Source organism: Hemiscyllium ocellatum, unplaced genomic scaffold (genome assembly GCF_020745735.1).
Source record: "Hemiscyllium ocellatum isolate sHemOce1 unplaced genomic scaffold, sHemOce1.pat.X.cur. scaffold_3697_pat_ctg1, whole genome shotgun sequence".
Classification (NCBI taxonomy): Eukaryota; Metazoa; Chordata; class Chondrichthyes; order Orectolobiformes; family Hemiscylliidae; genus Hemiscyllium; species Hemiscyllium ocellatum.
In genome coordinates this window covers 6,286-24,024 of record NW_026868574.1, presented here as the reverse complement: position 1 = coordinate 24,024, position 17,739 = coordinate 6,286, and the positions used below count along the sequence as shown (strand labels likewise).

The window sequence follows — 17,739 nt, the reverse complement described above, 5'->3', positions numbered from 1 at the left end:
CTGGAGGGGGTGAGAGAGATAGGGAGGGGGTGAAGGGGCTGGAGGGGGTGAGAGAGATAGGGAGGGGGTGAAGGGGCTGGAGGGGGTGAGAGAGATAGGGAGGGGGTGTAGGGGCTGGAGGGGGTGACAGAGATAGGGAGGGGGTGTGGTGGCTGGAGGGGGTGACAGAGATAGGGAGGGGGGTGTAGGGGGACTGGAGGAGGTGACAGATATAGGGAGAGTGTATAGGGGCTGGAGGGGGTGACAGAGATAGGGAGGGGTGTAGATGCTGGAGGGGGTGACAGAGATAGGGAGGGGATGTAGGGGCTGGAGGGGGTGACATAGATAGGGAGGGGGTGTAGGAGCTGACAGAGACAGGGAGGGGGTGTAGGGGGTGGGAGGGGCTGACAGAGATAGGGAGGGGGTTATAGGGGCTTGAGGGGGTGACAGAGATAGGGAGGGGGTGTAGGGGACAGGAGAGGGTGACAGAGATCGAGAGGGGATGTAGGGGCCGGAGGGGGTGACAGAGATAGGGAGGGGGTGTAGGGGCTGGAGGGGGTGACAGAGATAGGGAGGGGATGTAGATGCTGGAGGGGGTGACAGAGATAGGGAGGGGGTATAGGGGCTGGAGGGGGAGTAGGGGGATGGAGGCGGTGACAGAGATAGGGAGGGGTGTATGGCTAGGGGAATTGACAGAGATAGGGAGGGGGTATAGGGGCTGGAGGGGGTGACAGAGATAGGGAGGGGGCTGGAGGGGGTGACAGAGATTGGGAGGGGGCGTAGGGGGCTGCAGGAGGTGACGGAGATAGGGAGGGGGTGTCGGGGACTTGGTGACGGTGCTATGGCGATAAGTGGTGGTCACGCTGTGGGATTTTAAACCTGAGTGGTTGTAGGTCCCGAAACCTGGCTTCGTTTTCCTTTCCTGTGTCCCTGGATTCTGGGATATTCTGTACCCGCTCGGGCACTCCCTCTCCCGCTCATTTACCCTGGCACTGGGAGATTGCAGCAGCCTGAATCACAGAGATCCACTGGCAGAAATTCCAGCGCCATCCTTTGTGCCAGCGACAGTGTCTCCCCCTCTTCTGTGTGTATCGTTATTCACCAGGGTGTCTCATGTTTACCGATGCCAACCCCTGCGCCCAGTTCTGAATGCCTAGCCACACTGTCCATGTCCTCCCTCCTCACCAAAGCTGGGACTGTGCAGGGTAACAGGGAGGAGGGCAGACAAATAGGGGGGTGGGAGTGGGGGTGGAATCGCTCATTTCGAGGTTGTCTGAAGGCCGGGGGGGGGATGCGACGGGGACGCACGGCACACGCAGTGCACCAGACTGGATGGCTAACGGGGAGCAAGGGCGTGCTGGAGAAACTCAGCAGGTCTGGCAGCATCTGAGGGAAGAAAGCGACATGTTCTGAGGCTTGAGCGGGGAACGGCAGAAGGGAATGCGAGTTGGCGGTCAAATGTTGCAAGATTCGCGGCGTTTATTGGGCGATAAAGTAATTGTAGAAGATAAAAAAAACTGATGGTGAATAAATCGAGCAAAATAAAAATGGGTGTGGAGAGATGTCACACAAGGAGGGTCCAGCGTTAACTTTGATGCATTATTTTGTTGCATCATGCAAGTGCATAAAATTAGAGCCCTTTTATCTCAGTCGCAAGTGCTCCCAAGCTGTCTCAGATTTTTACAAACAGTGACGGTGTAGTGAGGGGTGGGGCACCCATCGTGCCAATCTGTTGATGCCAACAGCTTTTAATGGTAACCCCAAGGATGTTGATAGTGGGGGGGATTCAGTGATGGTAACACCATTGAACGTCAAGGGGGTGATGGTTAGATTCTCTCTCAATGGTAACCCCCAGGATGTTGATAGTGGGGGGATTCAGTGACGGTAACACCATTGAATATCAAGGGGGTGATGGTTAGATTCTCTCTCAATGGTAACCCCCAGGATGTTGATAATGGGGGGATTCAGTGACGGTAACACCATTGAACGTCAAGGGGGCGATGGTTAGATTCTCTCTCAATGGTAACCCCCAGGATGTTGATAGTGGGGGGATTCAGTGATGGTCACACCATTGAACGTCAAGGGGGCGATGGTTAGGTTCCCTCTCAATGGTAACCCCCAGGATGTTGATAGTGGGGGGAGTCAGTGACGGTCACACCATTGATGCATTTCAACATTACTGGCTAGAAATTCGATATCCCTGAGTGTCTATGATCGCGTCTCCTATCTGCAGGTTTGACGGAACAGTACAGCACAGGCCCCTCGATGTGGTGCTGGCAGCGTCTATCCTACTATAAAATCAAACTAACTCCCTCCCCCTCCCCCCATTGGCCTATCATCTATCCAAGAGTCGCTTTAATATCCCTAATGTCTCTGACCCCACTACCACTGCATGCACCCACCACTCTCTGAGTAAAGACGCGACCTCTGACCCTTCCCCTACACCTTCCTCCCTGAACGTTACGCCCCCTCATTTCCACCCAGACATTGTCTGTTAAAGTTCCTGAAGACTAAGCCCTGAAATTCTCAAGAGTGTGAGTACCAGTCATGAATCCCTGGCCACCAACGCACTGAGAGTGGTACACAGGCGGGTACACGGTGCCAACAGGAGCAGCAGTAATACGCCCAGCTGGTGTGTCAAGCTCTTTTTTATTGATTGGAAAAGGGGCTGAAGTTTCCCGAGTCGCGGTAGGCGCAGGCACAGATGAGGAACGATTCGCAGATCAATTCACCTTGACAGCCTTCGGAATGCCGGGCACGCGAGACCCCGGACTCCCGGCTCAGAGGTCGGGACAGTACCGCGGCCAGATTGCCATCGACGGGACGAGGAGGGAAAGTGCTGCGAGCAGTGGGAAACGCGACGCGGCGTTCCGGATTGGGAAAGCATGCCCCTCTCGCTCCCTCTCCTTGGGCAGTGAGGGGAGGGTGGGAGACGCGACGTGGAGACGTTCCGGGTTCCGAAAGCGTGCCTCCCTCCTTCCCTCTCCCCGAGGTTTGGGTGGGAGATGCGACGCGGCATTCCGGATTCCAAAAGCATGCCTCTCTCTCTCTCTCCCTGGGGTGAGGATGGGAGACACGGCGTTCCGGATTCCGAAAGCTTGCCTCTCTGTCTCTCTCTGGCTTCCTGCTGCGCTTGCGTAGCTCCTTTCTCATCCCCCGGAGGTTTCCAGCAAGGTCGCCTTGGTATCCCGGCTCCTGATTGGCTCGCCGGGGGGGGGGGGGGGCGTGACGCAACGGCGATCAGCTCTGCTTTCTCGAGATGTCCGCCCGAGGGCTAATTATTGCCCTCCATACAAGGGCAAGATGGTGGCTATGATCGCTGGACTGTTCATCCAGGCGACGTTCTGGGGAGCTGGGTTCAAATCCTGCCCTGTTGGCATTTGAATCCAATAAGAGGGGAGGGCGCGGGCAAGAATATCTGAGTCTAATGATGACCACAAATCCATCGTTGGAAAACCCCTTCAGGGAAGGAAACCTCCATTCTTACCTGGTCTGGCCTACAGCTGAGAGGGAGAAAGTGAGGCCTGCAGATCAGAGGCGAAGGGTGTGGCGCTGGGAGAGCACAGCAGGTCAGGCAGCATCCGAGGAGCAGGAGAGTTGATGATTCAAGAGCCCGAAACGTTGACTCTCCTCCTCCTCGGATGCTGCCTGACCTGCTGTGCTCTCCCAGCGCCACTGCCTACGCCTCAGGCCTGCATCTGACTGTTTCCAACAAAGGGGTTCACTTTGGCGTCAACAACAATGGTATCTCGGGGACGTCCCTCATCCCCTGAGCGGACGGGGAGGCCAGAAAGGAAACCAGCGCCACGCGAGTGCCCGCGTTTGACGTCTCTTGTCCGCAGAGCTGGCATTCACGCCAGCGGAGCGCTGCCACCCAGGAGCGCGCGTCGAAGCGGGAAACTCCCACCGACGGGGCAGTTCGGGGCCCGAGAGACGAGAGAAAATGGCGGGAAAGGGCCAAACGGTGTGGAGGAAGTTCCCTGAGGACGGAGGCTGGTTTTTGAGGAGGTGGAAAGGCACTTTGGGAAAACTGTACTGAGAATCTCGGCCCAAATGGGCATCGGTGAGAGGGGGGAAGCGGTGGGCAGGTTGGTGGAACGGGCAGGCTGGTGACATTTGAACTGGAGAGGTGACAGAGAGAAAGAAGGAGAGAGAGAGAGAGAGAGAAAATGAGAGAGAGAGAGTAAAAAGGAGGGTGAGAGAGGGGGAGAGAAGGAGAGGGAGAGTGAGAGAGAGGGAAGAGACAGAAAAGGAGGGAGCGAGAGAGAGGGGGGGAGAGAGAAGGAGAGGGGAGTGAGAGAGAAGGGAAGAGAGAAAGAGACAGAAAAGGAGAGGGAGAGAGAGAGGAGAAAGAGGGAGTAAAAAGAGAGGGGGAGAGAGAGAAGGGAAGAGACAGAAAAGGAGGGAGAGAGAGAGGGGGGGAGAGAGAAGGAGAGGGGGAGTGAGAGAGAAGGGAGAGAGAAAGAGACAGAGGAGAGGGAGAGAGAGGAGAAAGAGAGAATAAAAAGAGAGGGGGAGAGAGAAGGGAAAAGACAGAAAAGGAGGGGGAGAGAGAGAAAAGAGAGGGGGAGAAAGAGAGGGGAGAGAGAGAGAGAGAGATGGGGGAGGGGACACCTCTGGAGGCCGCTTCAGGAGTTGGAAGGTGCGGGGTACACAAGTCATCGTTGAGGGGGTCACAACGTTTGGAAAGCGCGGTTGACATGTGGGTAAACGAGTCACCCTTGGCACGGGTGTCGGTGAGCTGCCACCTCCAACCGCGCACACGTGCTCCCTGCAGCTTAGGGAGCACCGTTAGCTCCAAGGGTTCGGCCCCAGGGGAAGGGAAGGGTCGGCATGTTTCCAATTCGGGGCTCAGAGGGGAGGGGGCTAGGTGTTTCCCTGGTCTGTCTAAACGGCAGTGGTCATTGCTTTGGAAGAGGCTGGCGGTGCATCTTATCGATGGTACACACTGCTGCGACTGAGTGGGTGCGGCGCCAATCGAGTGGTGGTGGGGAGGGGGGGGGGACAACTTTGCCGTGGATGGTGTCGAGCTTCTCGAGTGTTGCCCCCCCCCCCCCCCCAGCCCACCAAACCCCCCCGCCCCTGTCCAGGGCGAGTGGAGTGGCGGGGGGGAATATTCCACTTGGGCCTCATTGGATGGGTTTGGGGCCACTAGTGGCGTACACCCTAATCCAATTGTGTACGCATTGCGCGTGCGTGCAGTGGCCTTTGTCGTTTCTGTAATCACGCAGTCTCCACCGCCCAGCTGCATGCAAAATCCAGTCGGGGTTGAGGTCTTGATCGATGTGTCCCGTAAGCCCTTGCGATCAGGCCGCAAGAGTGACTGCAAGAGGAGAGGACAGAGAAGGGGGAGGGGTGGTCAAGTCTCGCTGGGAGGGTGAATTGACGGGTCGGGAGAGATGTCAGGTTCATGCTGACCCTCCCATACCCCACGGTAACTGGACACTTTCCTGACCGCCTGCCCCCTCCCAACCCACAGTCGTGTCTTCTCCTGTCAGAGAGCAACAGAGACTAAGAAAGGGTCCACGTTGCTACAGCTGCCTCTGTGACGATCACAGGGCCGTTCACAGCCAGTTAAGTGAAGGCGTGTGCTGTACCTTTAAGAGAGAGGGAACAATGGCAGGCACTGCCTGGACAGGACAATTTGAAGATGTCACATTCGGGCCGCCACTTAGATTTGGTTTCCCAGCGGTTCGAATTTAACCAAGCGGTTTAAATTATGCCCCGAGATACTAAAACCCAATCAAATTTGAATTTTACTGTTTTGACAACATCGAACTATAAAACTATCCGATGTGTCGGGTATAAAAAGCAGGCACTTTGGACAGTTAGTCAGAGCAAGAGCACCATTTGAAAGACTGCCATTCACCACACTCGTTGTTGCATGTTACATCTTGAGAGCAGAACACCAAGGATGACCCAGGGACATCAAACAACAGAGGGAGATCGACACTGTCTGGTTTTGAAACCTGAGGCGCTATAAATGTAAGAGGGGCTTACTTCGATAAGTGCATTTTGTTATAGGGTGGGAGGCAGAGAACCAGGAAGAGAAAGGAGGCTGAGAGTTGGAAATAGTTGTTGTTGCCTGTTCATTTTCGAGTTAAAGAATGAAATTCTTATTGTTCCTTCAAATAGTGGAATTTGGGGCAGTTCTCTGTCACCTAGGCTTGAAGAGATGACGGGGCGAGGTGGGCTTTTCTGGGGGTTTGGTTCGATGAGCAGGAGGGGTTGACCGTGTGTTGTGACAGCGCTTTCAATGTGTTGGCAGGTGCCAAATGTAAGAAGTGGGTGCTCAAGGAGATCTGGGTCCGGTCTGCTGGTTCTAGATCCTATCCACGGGTTCTAGATCCCAAACCACTGGTTCCAGGTTCCAACTGCAGGATCCTGACTGGTGGATTTATTTGCTAACCCTCAGTTCCAGAGCATCCCCACTCGTTCTAGATCCTGCCCGCTGATTCCAGATCCTGTCCACCGGTTCTAGATCCAGTCCACCGATTCTAGATCCATGATGGCTAGTTCCAGTTCCAATCCCTTCGTTCCAGGTCCCCTCCACTAGTTCTAGGTCCTGAGTCCAGATCCTGTCCAGTGGTTCTAGATCACACCCACTGGTTCTAGTATGTGACTGCTAGTTCTCGATTGTGTCCAATTGTTCTACATCCCTGTCCACTGGTTCCAGATCCAATCCCTCAGTTCCTGGTCCACTCCCTTAGTTCCAGGTCCAATCCCTTCAATCCAGGTCCACTCCATTAGTTCTAAGTCCTGACTGCTGGTTCTAGATCCTGTCCAGTGGTTCTAGGTCCCACCCACTGGTTCTACTACGTGACTGATGGTTCTCGATCGTGTCCACTGTCTACATCCCTGTCTACTGGTTCCAGATCCAATCCCTCAGTTCCAGCTCCTCTCCACTGGTTCTAGACCTTGTTTCTTGGTTCTTGAACTTGTCCACAGGTTCTAGATTCTGCCCTCCAGCTCTTGTATACTGTCCCTTGACTCTAGAGGCCCATGCCCTCTAGAATCTGCCTGACAGGTCCGGATCCTTGCCCTTGGGTCTAGACCCCGGCCCTGTTTATTCCAGACCCTGTCCCTTGGCTCTGCGTTTTGCCCGCAGATTCCAGGTCCCGCCCGGCCGGTTCTAGATCCTGCCATACGGTTCTAGATCTCTGAAACCTGGAACCAGCGCTCCTTTGGAATCAGGTTCTTGTGGGAAGGAGGGGAGGGTGGGGGAGTGTTCCTGATTCTCATCCCGTCCAGAGACAGCACCTTGGGGAGCACAGCCCTTACCTCTGACCGTCAGCAAGCAGGACCTGGGCGGTGCAGTTCCTGGGACCTGAGTTCGGGACCTCCCGGATCCCAGACCGGGAAAGTGAGCCTCAGACAATTCCGGACAGGCAGAGGAGGGAATGGGAGGCGACCGGATTGGGTCTCCTGCTCCAGGGAAAGACCCATTCAGCACAGAGTGAGGACAGTGGAGAGTCCCTTGGCTGAAAGCGGGGAAGGCAGGGCTGTTCCATTGGTTCAGCCAGGCCTGGGGTCACTGGAGTTCAAAGTTTGGGGGGGGGGTGCATCACATTGGAACATTCCAACGGGGCTGGACAGCCTAGAGCCAGGCGACAGTCTTGCAATCAAGGGTGGCACGGTGGCTCAGTGGTTAGCACCACCGCCTTCCAATGCCAGGGAACCAGGTTCGATTCCCCCCTCGGGCAACTGTCTGTGTGGAGTTTGCACATTCTCCCCGTGTCTGCATGGGTTTCCTCCGGGTGCTCCGACGTGCAGGTTAGGGTGGATTGGCTATGGGAAATTGTCCCATAGTGCCCAGGGATGTGCAGGTTAGGGTGGATTGGCTATGGGAAATTGTCCCATAGTGCCCAGGGATGTGCAGGTTAGGGTGGATTGGCCATGGGAAATTGTCCCATAGTGCCCAGGGATGTGCAGGTTAGGGTGGATTGGCCATGCTAAATTGTCCCGTAGTGCCCAGGAATGTGCAGGTTAGGGTGGATTGGCCATGCTAAATTGTCCCATAGTGCCCAGGGATGTGCATGTCAGGGTGGATTGGCCATGGGAAATTGTCCCATAGTGCCCAGGGATGTGCAGGTTAGGGTGGATTGGCCATGGGAAATTGTCCCATCGTGCCCAGGGATGTTGTCGAACAGGGACATAATTGTTTGAAGTTTGCGTCACAGGTGGACAGGGAGGTTAAGAAGGCATTTAACACGCAGCCTTCATTGCTCAGAACTTTGAGTACAGGAGTTGGGACGCCATGTTGGGGTTGTACAAGACATTGGTGAGGCCTCGTCTGGAGAACTGAGTCCAGTTCAAATCGCCCTGTTACAGGAAGGAGATTATTAAACTGGAGAGGGCTCGGAAGAGATTGAGCAGGATGATGCCGGGTCTGGAGGGTTTGAGTTATAAAGAGTGATGGGACTTTTTGTCACTGGAGCCTCGGAGGGTGACCTCAGCGAGGGTTGTAAAACCATGATGGGCGAATAGATAAGCTGAATAGCAATGTCTTTTCCCTAGGGTGGGGTGTTCAAAACTAGGGGGGGGCGTACTTTTTAGGGAGCGAAGAGAAAGGCATTGAGGTGGGATCGTGTGTGGAATGAACTTCCAGAGGAAGTGACGGATGTGGGCACAGTTATAACATTTCACAAACATTTGGATTAGTACATGGACAGGAAAGGTTTGGAGGGATATGGGCCAGGAGCAGGCAGGTGGGACTAGTTTAGTTCGGGATCTGTTCAGAATTGACTGGGTGGGCCGAAGGGTCTGTTTCCATGCTGGATGTCTCTACAACCACCATGTACCAACCCGGACCAGCGCGATGGGCAGAGGCATGATAAAAGGTTCCCACGGGAACCGCATGTCATGAAAGGAGGATGGAAAATTGCTGTTGGGAAACCCAGATCCGCCGAGAGAGCAGGACGTCCCCGTGTTGGTGGGGTGTGATCGAAAGGAAAACAGGGACAGATCGTCTTACCTAGGCCTGGTTCTGAACGGAAGGTTGCTGTGGGCAGAGTTTCCTGTGGAACAAGGAGAGGGAGCGAGAGAGACAGGTTAGGGTCAGATGGTTAATAAATCATCAACCTTTCTGATACCCCGGAAGATTTTGTTCATTAAACATTAGCTCCGCATCATGCCCAGGAAGCCTAGGGCACCAGCTTGGTACTGCTGGTCCCCACCTTCGGAAGGTCACTGCTTCCCACTGTTCCAACACAGACCCACATCCCTGCTCACAGCTCACCTCTCCCCACCCCCTTCACACACCACTGATTTCCCCCACCCCCTGCTTCCCTCAACCCCCCCCCACTTCCCGCACACTCCTCCCCCACCCCCCTTCCCCCAACCCCCCACTTCCCCACACCCCTCCCCCAACACCCTTCCCACAACCCCCGCTTCCCCCACCCCCCTTCCCCCACCCCCAGTTCCCTCACACACACTCTCTCTCACTCTCACATTCTCTCTCACTCACTCTCTCTTGCTCTCGTGCACATACTCGCCCTCACTCACACACACACTCTCTGTCGCTCTCTCTCACACACACACTCTTTCATCTACCCACATGCGCGTACACACACATTCTCCCTCTCTCCCTCTCTCTCACACACACACACACATTCTCCCTCTCTCTCACACATGCACACACTCACTCTCTCACTCATACACATACACTCTCTCACGCACACACACTCTCATACACTATCTCTCTCTCTGGCTCATTCACTCTCTCTCACTCACTCTCTCTCTTCTCTCACAAATACACATTCTCACTCTCTCTCACACACACACACACACTCACTCTTCCTCTGTCACACACACACACTCTCTCCCTCTCACACAGACACACATACATATAGACACACTCTCTCCCCTCTCTCTCTCACACACACACTCTCTCTCACACTCTCACACTCACACACACTCTCTCTCCTTCTCTCACACACACACATTCTCTCTCTCACACAACTCTCTCTCCCACTCTCTCACGCACACACAGACACATAGTCTCTCACACTCACACACCCTCTCTCTCTCCCTCTCACAACACACACGCGCACTCTCTCATACACATAAACACACACACACTCTCTCACCCTCGCACACACACACGCACTCTCTCACCCTCACACACACACACTCTCTCTCACACACACTCTCTCACCCACACACACACACGCACACACACACTCTCTCTCACACACTCACACTCTCACACTCACACACACAACACACCCACACACACACACACACACACACTCTCTCTCTCACACACTCACACTCTCTCACCCTCACCCACACACACACACACTCTCTCTCTCACACACATACACACCCTCACACACACACATTCTCTCTCACACACTCACACTCTCTCACCCTCACACACACACTCTCTCTCACACACACACACACACACACTCACACACACACACACACTTTGAGGTTTAATGGCCCTCTGGTGGGGTGACACCTACTTTGTCAAATCTTTCGTCTTGTCGGCCACTTCGCAGAGCTTCTTGAACTCCTCCAGGTTGGCTTCCACTTTCTTTTTCTCTTCCTCCATTTTCTTGAGCTCATCTGCACAGGTGAAGTTTAAATTGGAATATTTCTGAGCAAGCATACAGGCTGGACTCTCAACTTCCCATCAGGCACTCTGTGTGATTTCCATCGAATATTCCTCTCGCTCTCCCTGACCCCGCTAGCTCCCTTTCAGGTCCAGACCCTGAGAATTTTCCTCAAAAGTAGTGATGTAGGAGCAAGAGCAGGCCATTCTGCCCCTCAAGACTGCTAAGACATTCAATATGACCGAATATTGCGCTCAATGTCCTAATCTTGCACTCTCTCCATATCCCATGATCCTTTTAGCTACAAGAGCTATGTCTACCTCCTTCTTGTCAACACACAACGTTTTGGCCTCAAACACATTCCACAGACTCCCCACTCTCTGGGGGAAGAAATTTCTCCTTCTCTCGATCACAGAGGTGTACAGCACGGGAACAGACCCGTCCATGCCAACCAGAATTGCCAATCTGACCTCGTCCCGTTTGCCACCATTTGGCATTCGGTGATGGACACATAACACCAGAGACGTCGGCTGCTCTCTCACTAGAGAGAGAGAGACAGAGATAAATTCGGGCAGGTTCTATCCAAGAGGCCGAACAGGACAGAGGGAGAAGGTAGAGACTCCATCGGGACTTCAGGAATTGAACCTGCGCTGTTGGCATGACTCTGCATCATGAACCAGCTGACCCCCAGACCCTCCCAGTATGAGGCCCTTTGGCCTTCGAACCCATTCCACCGTCCTGGGCGAGATGGCATTGATCGCAGCTCCAGTTTTCAGTTTGCCCCCACCCCCATTCGGCACTGGAATCGATGATCCCGAACTACCCTCATGACTGAGCCCTGCAAGCCTCACGGGGGCAATTAAGGACGGGCAACAAATGTGTCAGTGTGTACTGTTGTGAGTGTGCATGTGTAGTGTGTGTACAGTTGTGAGTGTGCGTGTGTGTGCGCATGTGTGTACAGTTGTGCGTGTGTGTCAGTGTGTACATCTGGGATGTGCGTGTGTGTTTACAGTGTGTGTACAGTTGTGAGTGTGCGTGTGTGTGTTTACAGTGTGTGTACAGTTGAGAGTGTGCGTGTGTGCTTACAGAGTGTGTACAGTTGTGAGTGTGTGTCAGTGTGTACAGTTGGGATGTGCGTGTGTGTTTACAGTGTGTGTACAGTTGAGAGTGTGCGTGTGTGTTTACAGAGTGTGTACAGTTGAGTGTGCATATGTGTGTCAATGTGTGTACAGTTGTGAGTGTGCGTGTTTGTGTCTGCAAGTGTGTGTGTGTGTGAGAGTGAGCGTGTGCTATGTGTGTAAGTGTTTGTGTGTGTGAGTGACAGTGTGTGTCTGTGTGTGATTGTATGAAATGTTCAAAGTTTGGGAGAAGATTTGTAGCTCGGGTGCTCGTTGTTGTGGTTCTGTTCGCCGAGCTGGGAATTTGTGTTGCAAACGTTTCATCCCCTGTCTATTCGATGTAACGGCACTGTTCACCTCTATCGACAAAACCCTAGCCAGAGAAACAATATCCAACCTGCTGGACATACAGAACAGACAACAGGACGTTGAACCTATTAACAAAGACGGCATACTTAAACTACCGGACCTGTGCCTCACAACACACTTCACATTCAACAACCAAATATATGAACAAATCAACGGCACACCCATGGGCTCACCCATCTCTGGACTCATAGCAGAAGCGGTAATGCAAAGGTTAGAGCAAACAGTCTTACCGCAAATTCAACCCAAACTCTGGGTCAGATATGTAGATGATACCTTTGTAATCATTAAAAACACAGAAATAGAGAACACACACCAGATCATCAATGCCACACTCACGGGAATCTGATTCACGAGAGAGGAAGAAAAGGACAACCAGGTCCCATTCCTAGACGTGATGGTACAGAAAACACCGAACGGAGAATTCGCCACAAAGGTACACAGGAAAGCCACACACACAGACCAAGTCCTGAACTATGAAAGCAACCACCCCAACTCACACAAACGAAGTTGCATCAGGACACTATTCACTGCAGTACACCAGAACTGCAAAAAGAGGAAGAGGAACACCTATACAAGGTATTCACCAAAAACGGATACCCGCGCAATTTCATCAACAGATGCCTAAGGGAAAGACGATGGAACGAGGACATGCCACAACCCAACGGACTAGCCACACTACCATACATCAGGAGCATTTCTGAACTGACAGCCAGACTGCTGCGTCCACTAGAACTCACAACAGCACACAAACCAACAGCCACTCTCAGACAACAACTCACCAGGGCGAAGGACCCGATACCCAGCATGAGCAAAATCAATGTAGTGTACAAATTCCCATGCAAGGACTGCACATAACACTACATAGGACAAACAGGAAGACAGCTAACAACCCGCATCCAACACGACCAGCTATCCTTAGTAGCCACACACACAGATGACAAGCAACACGAATTCGACTGGGACAACACTACTATTATAGGACAAGCCAAACAGAGTTCAGCCAGGGAATTCCTAGAGGCATGGCACTCATCCACAGATTCAATCAATAAGCACATCGACCTGAACCCAATATACCGACCACTGCAGCGGACAGCTGGAACTGACAACCGGAAGCGGCAGAGACAAACCACTACAAATGCCGGAGGAAACATCACAGAAGCACTTCACAGGAGGCTCCCAAGCACTGAGGATGTCACCTAGACAGGGGACGAAACGTGTGTATGTCTGTGTGTGTGTGAGAGGGAGAGAGAGAGAGAGAGAGAATGTGTGTATGTGAGAGAGAGAGAGAGAGAGAGAGAGAGAGAGAAAGGGAGTGTGTGTGAGAGAGAGAGAGTGCTGAGGGAGGTTTATACAAAAATGAGAGGCATGGATAGGGTAAATACAAAGTTTTTTTTCCTGGGGTGGGAGAGTCCAGAACGAGAGGGGATAGGTTTAGGGTGAGAGGGGAAAGATATAAACGAGGCCTAAGGGGCAACTTTTTCACACAGAGGGTGGTACGTGTATGGAATGAGCTGCCAGAGGGAGTGGTGGAGGCTGGTACAAAGACAACATTTAAAAGGCATCTGAATGGGTCATGAATACGGTTTAGAGGGATATGGGCCAAGTGCTGGTAAATGGGACTAGATTAGGATATCTGGTCAGAGTTGAACCGAAGGGTCTGTTTCCGTGCTGTGTCGGAGGAGGAGCAGGAGGCGGCCATCTTACCCCTCGGGCCTGCTCCGCCATTCAATAAGATCATGGCCGACCATTCACACGAACTTAGCTCCACTTACTCCGTCCGCTCACCGTAACCCTCAATCCTTTTACTGCTCCAAACTCGATCTTTGCCTTGAAAGCATTTAATAAGGCAGCCTCAACTGGGCCGGGGATTCCCACAGCTTCCCGACCCTCTGGGTGAAGAGGTCCCTCCTCAGCTCAGACCGAAATCTGCTCCCCTCTTTATTTTGAGGGGACGCACCCCCGTCGTTCTAGTTTCACCCTCCAGTGGGAACAAGCCTTCGATCTTATCCAGTCCCTTCATCGTAAGATCCCCCCTCATTCACCTAAATTCCAGTGAGTATAATCCCAGCCTACTCAATCTCTCCTCATAAGCCAACCCTCTGAACTCCAGAACCAACCCACTGAACTTCCTGTGGGCCCACCCTCCAGGGCCCAGTACATCCTTTCTCAAGTAAGGAGACCGAAACTGGACACAGTGCTCCCAGGTGTGGTCGGACCAGCTCCCTGTACAGTTGCAGCATAACCTCCCTGATGTTAAACTCAATGACAAACAGAACTAGATCACTTGAGGATATCTGGGCGTCATGGACAAATCGGACCTAAAGAATCCCTACAGTGTGAAAACAGGCCTTCGGCCCAACAGGTCCATACCGAAACTCCAAACAGTAACCCTCCCAGACCAATTCCCCGACCCTATTATCCTATATTTATCCCTGACTAATGCACCTAACCTACACATCCCTTGGCACTATGGGACAATTTAGCATGGCCAATCCACCCTAACCTGCACATCCCTGGACACTACAAGACAATTTAGCACGGCCAATCCCACTTTAACCTACACATCCCTGGGCACTACGGGACAATTTCCCACGGCCAATCCACCCTAACCTACACATCCCTGGGCACTATGGGACAATTTAGCATGGCCAATCCACCCTAACCTGCACATCCCTGGGCACTACGGGACAATTTAGCATGGCCAATCCACCCTAACTTGCACATCCCTGGGCACTATGGGACAATTTAGCATGGCCAATCCACCCTAACCTGCACATCCCTGGGCACTACGGGACAATTTAGCACGGCCAATCCACCCTAACCTACACATCCCTGGGCACTATGGGACAATTTAGCATGGCCAATCCACCCTAACCTGCACATCCCTGGGCACTATGGGACAATTTAGCACGGCCAATCCACCCTAACCTGCACATCCCTGGGCACTATGGGACAATTTAGCATGGCCAATCCACCCTAACCTGCACATCCCTGGGCACTATGGCACAATTTAGCATGGCCAATCCACCCTAACCTGCACATCCCTGGACACTATGGGACAATTTAGCATGGCCAATCCACCCTAACCTGCACATCCCTGGGCACTATGGGACAATTTAGCATGGCTAATCTACCATAACCTGCGAATCTTTGGACTGTGGGAGGAAATCAGAGCATCTCGTGGAAACATTCGCAGACACGGGGGAGGGAGGAATGTGCCAACTTCAAGTTGCCCGAGGGGGGAATTGAACCCGGGTCCCTGGCGCTGGGAGGCAGCGGTGCTAACCACTGAGCCACGGTGCCACCCTAAGGTGAGTTTCCGTGCTGTATGATTGGTCCCTGCCTCATCTCACAGGCCATTAATGACATTAAATTGTGACTGGGAATAGGTTTGTGCAGGGAGGAAGTTTGGAATTTCGATAATGCTCTGCAGTAGTTTGCCTCAGTTCGGGAACTGGCACCGATCTGGTCCTGACAACAATCTGTCTCCCGCAGTTCATGAGGAACAAACACCAGACGCTGGATCAGGAAAGGGGATCGAGGTTTAGGGGAAACGGCTGGATAGTGATGTCGAAGGTGATCAGATCAGCCCGGAGCTCAAGGAATGGTGGAACAGACTCAATGGGCCAAATGGCCTATGTTAGCCACTCAGACCTTATGGTCTCTACCTGCCCCTGGGAGTGTTTGATAGGGATGGTGTAGAGAGAGCTTTTCTCTGTATCTAACACTGTGCTGTCCCTGTCCCTGTCCCTGAGGTGGGGGCAACAGTGTAGAGTGAGCTTTACTCTGTATCTAACCCTGTGCTGTCCCTGTCCCTGGGAGTGTTTGATGGGGACAATGAAGAGGGAGCTTTACTCTGTATCTAACCCTGTGCTGTCCCTGTCTTCGGAATGTTTGATGGGGACAGTGTAGAGGGACCTTTACTCTGTATCTAACCCTGTGCTGTCCCTGTCCCTGGGACAGTGTAGAGGGAGCTTTACTCTGTATCTAACCCCATGCTGTCCCTGTCCCTGGGACAGTGTAGAGGGAGCTTTACTCTGTATCTAACCCATGCTGTCCCTGAGCTGGGATGGTGGGGGGGACAGTGTAGAGGAAGCTTTACTTTCACTTTTAGCACATAGAGTCAGATGTACAGCACGGAAACAGACCCTTCAGTCCAACCCATCCATTCCGACCAGATATCCTAAATTAATCTAGTCCCATTTGCCAGCACTTGGCCCATATCGCTCCAAACCCTTCCTATTAATCAGACACTTTTTAAATGCTGTAATTGTACCAGCCTCCACCACTTCCTCTGGCAGCTCATTCCATACACATACCACCCTCTGTGTGAAAAAGTTGCCCCTTGGGTCTCTTTTATATCTTTCCCCTCTCACCCTAAACCTATGCCCCTCTAGTTCTGGACTCCCCCACTCCGGGGAAAACACCTTGTCTATTTACCCTATCCAAGCCTCTCATGATTTTATAAACCTCTATAAGGTCACCCCCTCAGCCTCCGATGCTCCAGGGAGAACAGCCCCAGCCTGTTCAGCCTCTCCCTGTAGCTCAAACCCTCCAACATCCTTGTCAATCTTTTTCGAATCCTTTCAAGTTTCCTAACATCCTTCCTACAGCAGGGGGACCAGGACTGAAGGCAATATTCCAAAAGCGAACTCACTAATGTACAGCCGCAACTCCCAACTCCTATGCACTGACCAATAAAGGAAAGCATATCAAACGCCGCCTTCACTATCCTATCTACCTGCGACTCCACATTCAAAAAGGTATGAACCTGCACTCTCTTTAAGACCATAAGACATAGGAGTGGAAGTAAGGCCATTCGGCCCATCAAGTCCACTCCGCCATTCAATCATGGCTGATGGGCATTTCAACTCCACTTACCCGCATTCTCCCCTTGTCCCTTAATTCCTCATGACATCAAGAATTTATCAATCTCTGCCTTGAAGACATTTAGCGTCCCGGCCTCCACTGCACTCTGCGGCAATGAATTCCACAGGCCCACCACTCTCTGGCTAAAGAAATGTCTCCGCATTTTTGTTCTGAATTGACCCCCTCTAATTTTAAGGCTGTGTCCACGGGTCCTAGTCTCCTCGCCTACCGGAAACAATTTCCTAGCGTCCACCCTTTCCAAGCCATGTATTATCTTGTAAGTTTCTATTAAGTCTCCCCTTAATCTTCTGAACTCCAATGAATACAATCCCAGGATCCTGAGCCGTTCCTCGTATGTTAGACCAACCATTCCAGGGATCATCCGTGTGAATCTCCGCTGGACACGTTCCAGTGCTAGTATGTCCTTCCTGAGGTGTGGGGTCCAAAACTGGACACAGTCGGGCCTAACCAGAGCTTTATAAAGTCAGGTGAGGTGAGGAAATGCCAGGAAACTACAGAGCCTTTGTTCAGCAACACTCCTCGGACCTCACCATGAAGTCTTGCCCTGATTTGCCTTTCCAAAGTGCAGCACCTCGCATTTATCTAAATTAAACTGCATCGGCCCCTCCTCCGCCCATCGGCCCAGCTGGTCCCAGGCACTCACAAATTCACAAAGATAGCTCAGAGACTTACCTGCCTTTGCTTTCATTTCCCCTTTTTGTTTCTCGATGTCGTCCGCCAGTTTTTTCTGACAACGGGGAGCAAGAGCGAAAGACAAAAACACAAATTAGCTTGCGTTCGTACAGCGTGCTTAACCCCAGTGTGCCTTTACACAGCACCTTTGA

The 17,739-nt window shown here is 52.6% G+C and overlaps 1 long non-coding RNA gene across 1 annotated transcript; it reads right to left on the bottom strand.

The window, feature by feature from the left end:
• Nucleotides 1-4,560: 4,560 nt before the first annotated feature.
• Nucleotides 4,561-17,646, bottom strand: LOC132813465 (uncharacterized). Its single transcript, XR_009644073.1, has 4 exons — nt 17,588-17,646; nt 10,449-10,551; nt 8,954-8,996; nt 4,561-5,302 (listed from the first exon to the last, which is right to left on the bottom strand). It is a non-coding gene; the product is annotated as an uncharacterized LOC132813465 (long non-coding RNA).
• Nucleotides 17,647-17,739: the final 93 nt, after the last annotated feature.